We start from the raw sequence: 11,021 nt of genomic DNA, 5'->3' as shown, positions 1-11,021 counted from the left end.
TATCTACCAGGAAACAAGATAGGTGTGGGCTTTTTTTTTTGTTGTTTTTTTTTTTTTTTTTTGGGTTTTTTTTTTTTTTTTTTTTTTTAATTGTTGCAATTTCAAACTCCTTAAATGTTTATCATTTGAGGATTTTTGTTTGTTGTTTTGAGACAGAGTTTCATGTTATAGTCTGGGCTGGGCTGGGCTGGGCTGAAGCTTACAAATCCTCTGGTTCTTCAATTAAGAGACATAGTATCCCAAATAAGTGGCCATCTCCCAGCAATGCTGGCTGGTATCCATGCGCTTAACACAAATGTCTGACTACATATGATTACACTTGAGATTTATCTCCAATACAAATACTATTGCACCAAAAGAAGGAGATAATACGGATTAAGCAACCCCAAGGCTATGTGACTATTAGTACTGCTGCAGCTGAGGATAACTGAGCAGAATATAGCTGGCATGCTTTTAAAAGGAGCAGGTGCAATGCTTCTGCAGAGGCACTTTTCACATCAGTTCTAAGACAATGGCTCAGGAGACAGCTCTTCTGTCCCCTATACAAAAGCCATGTGTTACTCTTTTCCACGTGGCCAAAGGTCTGCAGCGCTGGCTTTCCTTGTTGGAGAGCAGCTCAAACACTGAGTGTTTCAGCCCCCCAGGGGAAGAGGAGTGCTCCACTAGGGGTTGTTTTGCCTTCTGTCCAGAAACTCTCCTTCAGCTTGCTGTGGTGCCGGGTGATGGACTCTGAGGGAAAAAGTTATGGAAGCAGAAATAATTTGATATCAAAGTCACAGTGCCTTTTATTAGTTTTCCGCTGAGTTGTCCAGATGTTTGATAAACTATGAATCAGATCTATTTTTTACATTTTTAAAAAATTTTTAAATTTTTTCTTTCTGACTCTTCTGTGGGATGGTTGATTCTGAGCCTGCAGGGGGCAAGCTGGTCCCAGACCTTTCCAAATCCACCACATTTCTTTGCCTCCGATTCTTACGTGTCCAAGGACAGGGAACCAAAACCACGCCTTTGTAGGAGGGTATATGAATCAGATCTTTAGACAATCTCCAGTTTAGTAAGAAATGACATTAAAAATCTCCATTTTTAAGCAGACCCTGAACTACAGTAGTTCTACCTGGCAATCCTCAGTGCCACCCAACCTTGGGCCTACTCTTACCTCTCATCACTAACGGGCACAAGAAAACAGCTCAGAATATAAGTTATGAAAGTGAGAGTCCAGGAAGACCCAGGAAGTCGGCGGAGTTTGTGGGGCAGGCCAGAGTCTCCAGTAGTCTACGGTGCTGACCAGCATATGCAACCTGAGGACATACTCCAAGGCTGAGAGGAAAGCCACCTGCCATCATGCAGCCACGCCTAGGCGTTTAGCATCGTATTATCTACAAAGTCCATCTTCAAGATTGTGTGACCAAGCTTCAAACACTCACCCACCCACCCTCATACTGTCATACTGTTTCAACTTTATGTCAGGCTACACATTTTGTGTAGCTAGCATTTATAATTATCCTAGAAACCACATGTCACAGGATGTTCCCTGTTCAATTACATTAGTACAGAGGAGGCCTGTGATTGGACAGGGAAAGGGGAGGCAGAGTGAAGAGTTGCAGAGAGACGAGAATGTAGAAGGGAGAGGGGAAGAAGGATGGAGGCGGACATGAACCAGCGTGGCTTGAACCAGTCACAGTTATGGTTATCATAAGGTTAAAATAAATGGGATAAAGCTTTTATCATTATCAATTGGCTCTGAAATTATTGTATTGGCATATTGTAAATTGTGATTTTATTGATACATAAATCTGATTGGTTAACTATAAGCTTTAAGAGCTTTAATTCTACTGGGTAACTGGGTGTTGTGATGGCTGACTGTATTTCCCACAACACCCACAGACCAGGGGCTAGCTACATCTTTCATATAGGCAACATGGATTAATCTCAAATGTGTTAAAGGGAAGCCACACTTGGGGGTGGAGGAAATACAATGTGGATATGCATAATTGTATTCATGTAAAATTTTGGAAACTACGAAGTAAGGTATTGTAGCCAATCAGAAGGTTGGCGGGGCAGGGCAAGGAGATGCTGCAAAAGAACTCAGGAGAACCTTAGAGGGGCTGTCTTTTAAATATCTCAACTGTACTGATAGCTTTATGGATTTATGTGCTAAAACTACTCAAAGTGCACCTCAGGTGAGCGCAGGTTGCTGGGTGCTAATTGTACCTCAGTGAAAACCTGAAGACACTTATGATCATTCACATAGTTAACTGCAGCTATGGAGGGGGCTAAAATCCCAAGAAATACTACGCAGCTTGAATCAGGAGGATCAGAACAGGATGCTTTAAAAGAGAAACAGATAACAAAACACCACCAACATTTAAGAAAGTAGCAAAGAGATCAGGCAGGAACCTCAGTGCTAGAACTGACCCTCGGAGAACCTGGTATTTTTGAAATAAAGGAGAAGGTGGTTTGGGGGTATGTGGGGGTAGGGAGGAAAATGAAAGAGCTATCCTTCATCAAACATGAGGTGATGCCCAAGTTCAAAGTATAGGAAGGAGAGAGGAATGAGGCAGGAAAATGGGCATCCCACAAACAATTCTTACCCTTGGTCTAATTATTTGGCACTTTTCCTGAATACATAAGAAGCCATCAGGATTGGGGGCTGGGGGCTGGGGAATGCAACCCTGCGGGCGGGCGCCTTGCCCTTGCAGAGAATGCTCTCCTGCCAAGCCATATCTCCAGCCCCATGGAAGAATTCTCAGTGGACGGTGAAGAAAACCTACAACTCCCAGGTACCCAAAGCTTCCTGCACGGCCCTTCTAACCTTCATGATATATTCAACATAAACAAGAATTAATTGTCCTTAATTGAGTCTTTAAAAGAAATTAAATCAGAATTAAGCAGAGTTATTAATGCATACCCTCATTAAGCATGAGGAAAAGTTCAATCTGGAGAGCTATCTTTTCATCTAACTGTAATAGGAAACTAAATACTTGAAATCCTTCCAGTTTTTCTTTTTTAATGAGTAACAGGGCTATTTATTTTCCTAGCAGACAACCAAAGACAGAAATGCTTTTTTTTTTAACTTCGCATGCTATAATAAAAGCCTGTTTACATGCAGATGCCCATCACCTACCCGTACCTGCTACACTATCTCCAGACTAAATGAGGTGAGCAGTCTTCAAAACACAGGTAGATTCCTGCTGCAGAATGTATACATGTTACGAGACAAGGCCAGTCATTCCTTAAAGGAAATGTGGGAAGGTGGCTATGTTTAATACCTAATTTTTTTTTACATTCAATTTACTAAGTATCTCAAAGTGAATAGTTTTATAAAACAGCTTATTGTGTCTCCTGACTCTCTGCCATCACTTAAAAAAATTTAAGCTTAAAATTAAAAAAACAAATCACATATCATGAAGCATTAAAAAAGTCATATGTTATGGAGGGATATTTTAGACTGATTAAAATAAGCAAATGTGGAATGCAAAACACAAAACAAAACAAAACAAAACAAAAGCCACATATATAGTCACAACTGGCTGTATTTGCTCATGTTCTTAAAAACACTGCCTGGGTCATGTCCCCATGACTGTCTCCATGTCAGTAGCTAAACCTACAATTGTACAGACATGACACAGGAGAAAGGCTACCAGCGCACACAAAGTCCCAAACAGCCAATAATCCCTGAATAAGATCTCAACGTTTTAACAGCAAATATTCCCAGCAGGCTATTTCACAACTGTGCACATTTTTATCTGCGACTCCTCAGAATATTTATTGCATTCTTATGCAACTAGAACTCCATTGCTGAAAAACCACATTAATAAAACGTCTATCCATGATAAAACATGCAATTAACTTTTGAAAAATTATTTTTGCTGTATTCAGAAAAGATGTTGTCTGTGGTCCATCCTGTTCACATTTTCTTCCTGGCTTCTTAACAAAAGAAAAATATTTGTGTTTAAAAGACCACATGCTCCCCTAGACCCCTAAAGCAGTTTTACAAATTGTTTAAAAGGAGATGAAAGGCAGGAGAGTAGGAAATAAGCCGTGGTCGGAAGCTTCACTAGTTGACATTATTTTATTACACAAGGCTGCGAGAAATTATAATAAAAAGAAAACACTTAGAACAATACATTGCCTGCTCTACTTAGTGCGGGGCTCCACGTTATTAGTTTAGGAGATATAACGGCAGCTAAACACACCCCAGACACAGCATTAAAAAAAAAAGGGTATTATTTTTTAAAATAACCCTGACAGTTTTACTCCAGGGAAAATAAAATGAAGGAAACAGCTAAGTAAGTCACCTGATGCTTTTTCCACACAGACAAAGGTCGGTATGGCCCTTCCCAGATGAACTCAACACACTAGGCCGGGAACGAAAGCAATCACGAGGCTACGTTACACACTGATGGTGACAGGACAGAAACGAGCAACAGACATGCTCAGAGGCAGCACGCAGAGAAGGAACTGTACCGGGACTGAGCAATGTGGGCAGAACGTAACAACGATGACGTCACACACGCAACCATCACCACCAACAGTACCTCTCTTGCTCACAAGGTCAGAATCCCTCCCTCTGTTGCAGACGTGCGTAAAAGCCGGCCCCAGTTCTTAACTGCAATGTGCATCAGCAGTGCCTGGGAAGTTTGCTAAAAGAAGTAGCTTTGAGATGAGGCCAGAGACTCTTGAGTTTCTACCTGATGGTACGTCAGGAACTGCCCGCTGAGAGGTTCAGCACTATACTTACCCTTCCATAGCCTGCATCCAGCTCGTGACCACTGACTAATGTCTGTCTCCTCAGAGACCTCTATTACACACATCATTCTATAATCTGAAGCGCATAGAGACCATGGCGAAACACATGGAAGGTTGAGTGGAAGAAAGATGGAGGAAAACTTTCGCAAGGATGCCAAAGAAAAGGTGATGCAAAATGTATATTTATACCAGGAACCACTCAAGCCTTTTAAAAATGAGTTATTTGTTTTTATTCTAATTGCATTGGTGGGTTTCCTGTACCTATGTCTGTGTGAGGATGATCCTGGGTTCAATGGCTGGCCAGCCTATGGTAGTTTGTGATTTCTAGGCCAGAACAAAACAAAACAACCTCTGTTTAAATTAGGGGGGAAAAATAGGTGCCCCGGGAATGACTCGGGTTATCCTCTGATCCTGCTTCATGTGTATATGTATGTGTGTATATGTACCCACATGAATATAAGTATGCATATGTACACACACAGGCATACACACCCAAGAGATTTTCACAGTGCAAAGCTCCATTAATTTTTAAAGTATATGGACACATTTGATGGATGTGCTGTCGTTAAGTATCTAATACTTTAACTGTCATCACTCCCGTCATCGTCTGTGGGTTGAGTGGACACATTAACCGCTCCCTCCACGAAAGCTATTCTCTACAGTTTATAGGTGAATAATCTCAGGTAGAGGTGGTCAAGTCATGTCCTTGACCGTAAGACCAAAAACTCTAATCTAGGGCAGCAGAGATGGCTCAGGCCTTAGTGGCTATGCTCTCAACCAAAATGTCTAATTTGGTTTTCTTTCCTACCTCACCCCAGTAGAATGACCTTGGGCAAACGTTTCTCTCTTTCTCTAAATGGTTTTTTTTTTCACCTCTTACTTGCTATCCTTTGTAGTAAATTGTGTTGTGTTGTGTTGTGTTGTAATGGTTTCGTTTGCAGTTAGTCTTCCTCTGTGATTTAAGGATGATGAAGGAGGACCCTCATGGACTAAAAGACAGTCCAAGTTGTAGAGGGTAAACCCCATGGGCACAGGAGCTCACAGGCCTGAGTGCCAGATATGGTTTCCTCAGTCACAAAACAGGGAATCCTGCATGGTGACAACCACACTCAGCAAGAATCCTGGCGTCTAACATTACTGTCAGCGCCATCCCCCATACTAACACACGCATCAAGACACAGACAGAGGTTAGCCCCATTTTCCAAGGGAGGAAATCAAAATTAGGTGCCTGGGATGTAAAACTCAGTTATATTTACTTTATGCTATCTAGTGAGCCTAGGGGTTTTTTGGTTTTTTGTTTTGTTTTGTTTTATTTTTTGTTTTTGTTTTGTTTTGTTTTGTTTTGATCTATACCCCACGTCCTGTCAATTCAAATCACTTCTGGACAAGAGCTGAGGAGTGTAAGTGAGAAGCTGGACCCTCAGGACAGGCTCCATCTGAACAGCTCCCCTGGCCCCGCAGCCGTGCTTCTGATTTTAGGGAATGTGTACATACCTAAGATTACAACCCTGGTTTGCAAAAGCGCAGTACTGACAGAGCCCCACAGCACTAAGGGTATTCAGACAGTAACAGGCCAGGAGACTAAGACCTGGGCCATGGCACCACAACTTGAGTGCCTTAGGCAAGTGTACCCACTCCTACCTAGAAGTAACTCCATAGTTTGAGAAGCATGGATCTGCACTAGGACGGAACATTTACTCTCTTTCTTCAGTTAGCAAAAATGAGGGCCATATCATTATATTTATATAATATGTATACACTGTGTAACAAACTGTTAGCTTTCTCTCAAGGAAGGAAGGAAGGAAGGAAGGAAGGAAGGAAGGAAGGAAGGAAGGAAGGAAGGAAGGAAGGAAGGAAGGTAGATAGATTTGGGGTTTTGTTGTTGTTTGTTTTTTTGAAACAATATCACACTGTATAGGTCTAGCTGGCCTGGAATTCATTATGAAGTCCAAAGTGGCCTCCAACTCACAGAAATCTGCCTGCCTCTGCCTCCTGAACGGAAGGATTAAAACCATATGTTACCCCACCCAGGCTAAGAAAAGTCACATTTTTGTTGTTTTATATTATTTTAACTGTTTATTGATTCTTTGTGAATTTCACATGATGCACCCAATCCCACTCACCTCCCCGGCTCTTCATATTTTCCCTTTGCCCTTGCTACCTCCCCCCAAAATAAAAAATAAAAACAAATAAAACAACAACCATCTCCCTGTGGAAGCTGTAGTGTGCCAGTGTGTCCCACAGTATACTCTTTTGTCCACCGGTCTTTATACTTGTAAACATTCATTGCAATGGGTCACTGGTTTGATTTGAGGCCTCTGGCTTCTGCTATACTAACTAGCAATACTGGATCTTCATCAGGTCTCCTCTCGGATATCCTGTTGTTGCCCTGTGTCATGGAGATCCTGCCGCTTTAGATCAGTAAGACCAGCCTCTTCATCTGCTCCAGGAGTTCATAGATGGAGTAGATTTGGGGGTAGAACAACTCAGAGCTCTGGATTTGGGCCTGGGTAGTGGCTGAGTTGGTCAGCGGACCAGCTCTCCTCTACCTGCACCACCAGAATGAGCTCTTCGGCACCTCCCCTGCTAGCTCACTCAGTGCTGCAACTGGCAAGGGGTAGCGCCAGCTTTGCCATGATCACACCCTTGCCAGCTCATCCGCACCCATGCCACCAGAGCCAGCCCTACTGTGCTACCCAGGCAAGGTGCAGGGCACCCTCTCCTGAGTGTTTCAGCCAGTGAGAGGCAGAACCAACTCTCGGGCTCTCACGACCTGGGGCCAGCTCGCCCACCTGCCACAGGTAGCGGGCAGTGGGGTGGGGCATGGAGTGGAGAGTGTGTCCTCTCCCTCAACAGTGCCACTGCACAGCAGATGAGTGTCAGGGCCAGCTCTCCCGCTCTTACACCCTTGAGGCCAGCTCGCTCACACCCCTGCCACCAGGGCCAGCTCTACTGTGCTACCCAGATGCAAGGTGCAGGCGCACGGGGCAGAGCCAGCTCTGCACAGCCCTAGGACATAAACATGGTCCCTGGTGGCATCCCAGACCAGAGACATCTGGATGGCCTGTTGTGGTAATATGAGCCAGGGACATTTACTAGGTCTTCACCATGGCCTCAAGGTGGCAAGGCAGGCTACTCACAACTGACTGTTCCTCTCGATCCTCAAGTCTCTAGTTCCACCTTTCTTCATAATGCCCAGACCTTACCTCTTCTACGTCTCTTCCATCTCTCCACCACATACTTGCACGTCACAATGGCTCCTGTGGCTAGTGGGCTACCTGGCTGGCAGGCCACATGCTGGCAGTCCCCTGGATGTGGGCCACACAACTGGTGGGCCTCTGGGTGTCTTTCCCCTGCTTACCCTGTCCAGGAAAGTAACTTTTATAGCTGACACTTACAGAAGATTCTCTGCCACCGTATCTTTAAAATGTATGTGCTGCCGAGAGGTGGTTCACGACTTTCATTCCAGCACCCAGGGACACAGGCAGGAGGATCTCTGAGTTCGAGGCCAGCCTGGTCTACAGAGCAACTTCCAGGATAGCTAGGACTACATAGAGAAACCCTGTCTCCAAAAACTAAAATAAAATGAAAGATATATGCCAGTCACTTCTGACAAGATGACTGATCTTTGTTAACTGTTTATGACGCTGTGCATGTCACTATGCAGACTGCCTTTTGCCTTCCACATAATGTTTTCTGTCTCTCGTCAAAGTATCAAAAGCTGTATATAGCTACTATGGCTTTCCTGTCTCTAAATCACTGGGGTTTAGTAGAAGCAAATAACCAAGGCAATGGGCTTATAGCTCAGCAGTACACATGTGCTTAGCAAGCATGCAAGGGGCCCCGGACAAAATTGCTGCATGCCCAAGGGAAGGGGGGGGGGGTAGGAGGGAGGTCATACATATAATCTTAAATGTTTTAGTAGCCACATTTGTAGTAATAGAAGAGGAGAGAAAGAAGGAAGAGAAGGAGGAGGAGGAGGAATAGGAGGAGGAGGAAAGAGAAAGAGAAAGAGGAGGAAGAGAAACAGCAGTAAGTAACAGCAGTAACAGCAGCAGCAGCAAACTGTAGTGACTTCTGAGTGCCTTTAGTCCCAGCACTCAGAAGGCAGAAGTGGGCACATCTCTATGAGTTGAGGTCAGCCTGGTCTACACAACAATGTCCAAGGCACTCGAATCAGCTACATAGCAAGACCATCTCAAAAACAAACAAAGAAACAAAAAAAGGTGGGGGGGGGGGAGAAAAATTACCCTTAACAACATATTTTACTTAACTCAATATATAAGATATTTTAGTGTTATAAATTGTAAAATATTAAATAGAATTTTTAAAACTCTACTATCAATTCATCATTACCATTGTTTCGTAGAAAACTGGTGTTTGTTTTACAGTTACAGTATGGCTCCATTCCAGACTCTTCTATGTTTCAGGTGCTCAAAGGCTACGAGTGGCTCAGGAATCAGACGGCCAGTGAGGAGAACAAAGGTTTCAGTGAACAGAAGGCTCCAAATTCCTGGCATTCGCGCCTAGCTAATCTGCTAAGCAATTAGGACAGACAGAAGGCCTTTCTTTATTCACCTCCTCTTTGGTGGCATATCAGAGCAAAACTCTGACACTGACTGTATGAGCAAAATCAGAATATATCACCAAAGGAATTAACCTTTCCCTGTTAAGGTTATCTGGCAAAAGTAAAAAAAATGTATCAGTGGAGAACGTACTGTGTCTAACATTCATTCATAAGAAGCGCTAACAGCCCCTGCCAGGCAGCGACTCCTGAAGACTCATTCAAACATGAGGAAAGGACCTTCTAACCTAGGAACCGCTACAAGCTTCTCATTGCTAACAGGTTCCTTTGGTCATGAATCCAGACGATATTCCTTTGGCCACTACCATCTGCTGTCCCCACTTCTCCAAGGGAAGCTTAGAGAGGACCAGCGAGCGAGCTGGCTACAAACCTCTCTTGCTGCTTTCCAGGCATCTACAACCTAAGTTTACTTCAAAGCTTAGCTTTGTTTCCCTTCATTGAGTTCTCAGCTCCTTCTGTAGACTTGAGTAAATGCTGCTTGTGCAGGTCAGGACTTTACCCCTGACTCCACATACTCTGCCCTCAGCTTTTGTATCTAGGGCTCCTCCCTAGGGATCGCTCTAGTCTCGGGTGGTTTAAATAATGTGATTAGATCTCCAAGGACATCCCCGGAGTACAACTGTATTACTGGGGGAACAAGTCAGAGATGCAAATTATCAATGCCCATCAATCGATGCGATGCTTACTGAACGGGGAACTGTTTGGGATCTACCGTCAGCCCCAAGTGAAGCTGATGTGTGTGCCTCATGAGATCCACAGCCACCAGGTGATGAACATGAAATTCTATTTCATGTTAGACCTCTCTCCTCTCAGCTAGACTAGACAGATCTAGTAGGATATCCAAAAACATTTGCTCATAGTTTTTAAGAGGTTGGGACCATACAGATGACACAGTTAATATGAAGAATAAAAATACAGGCAAACAAGTGTCTGCTTGTAATATCTTATATTTCCATCTTTAAGTATAATTTTGAGATTTTTTTAAAAAATAAATTTAGTATGTATATGTATGTATGTCTGTGTATAGGTCTGTGTATATCAGTGCAGAGTCTCTCAGAAGCCAGAAGAGGGTGTGGATCCTCTAGAGCCACAATTAAAGGTACAGACTGGGGTGCTGGGAACCAAACTCAAGTCCTCTCGAAGGACAGCAAGTGCTCTTAACCACTGAACTGTCCTGCCAACCCCTTAAATACATACACTGTTTCTAACTTGCAGAAGATTCAAATCCATTACCTTGTATGATCACAATCTTGACAGAAAAGTCTCTGGGAATATGGGTAAAGTAAAAAATAGGTCTAAAAGAACATTTAAAATGTAACTTTTAAAGCTCCATTAAGGGCTGGAGAAACCTCTCAGGAGTTTAGAAGACTTGCTGTTCTTGCAGAAAACCAGGGTTTAGTTCCCAGCACCCACACCAGGTAGTTCGCGACCACTTACAACTCCAGTTCCAGGAGATCTGATGAACTCACACACACACACACACACACACACACACACACACACACACGCATGCACACACAGAAAGCTCTTTTAAAACTAGAAAAGCCTGCTAACTGTGAAGCTTGCAGACAATACACTGCATCAATCTACACACATAGGAGTAAAGCCCCTTCCTTCCTTCCTTCCTGCCTTCCTTCCTTCCTTCCTTCCTTCCTTCCTTCCTTCCTTCCTTCCTTCCTTCCTCCCT

At 43.5% G+C, this 11,021-nt stretch overlaps 1 protein-coding gene and 1 non-coding gene across 2 annotated transcripts in view; both read right to left on the bottom strand.

Annotated features, from left to right (window-relative positions):
- Positions 1 to 11,021, bottom strand: part of Pawr (pro-apoptotic WT1 regulator) — an 86,111-nt gene that overhangs the window by 50,624 nt on the left and 24,466 nt on the right. The gene's annotated exons all lie outside the window — the stretch shown is intronic.
- LOC115032207 lies at positions 886 to 1,019 on the bottom strand. The gene has a single exon (XR_003837863.1). It is a non-coding gene; the product is annotated as a small nucleolar RNA SNORA38 (small nucleolar RNA).

The sequence above is a fragment of the Mus caroli genome, chromosome 10, assembly GCF_900094665.2.
Source record: "Mus caroli chromosome 10, CAROLI_EIJ_v1.1, whole genome shotgun sequence".
Lineage (NCBI taxonomy): Eukaryota > Metazoa > Chordata > Mammalia > Rodentia > Muridae > Mus > Mus caroli.
Note: the sequence above shows the minus strand (reverse complement) of the source record. Positions and strands in the feature narration are given on the sequence as shown.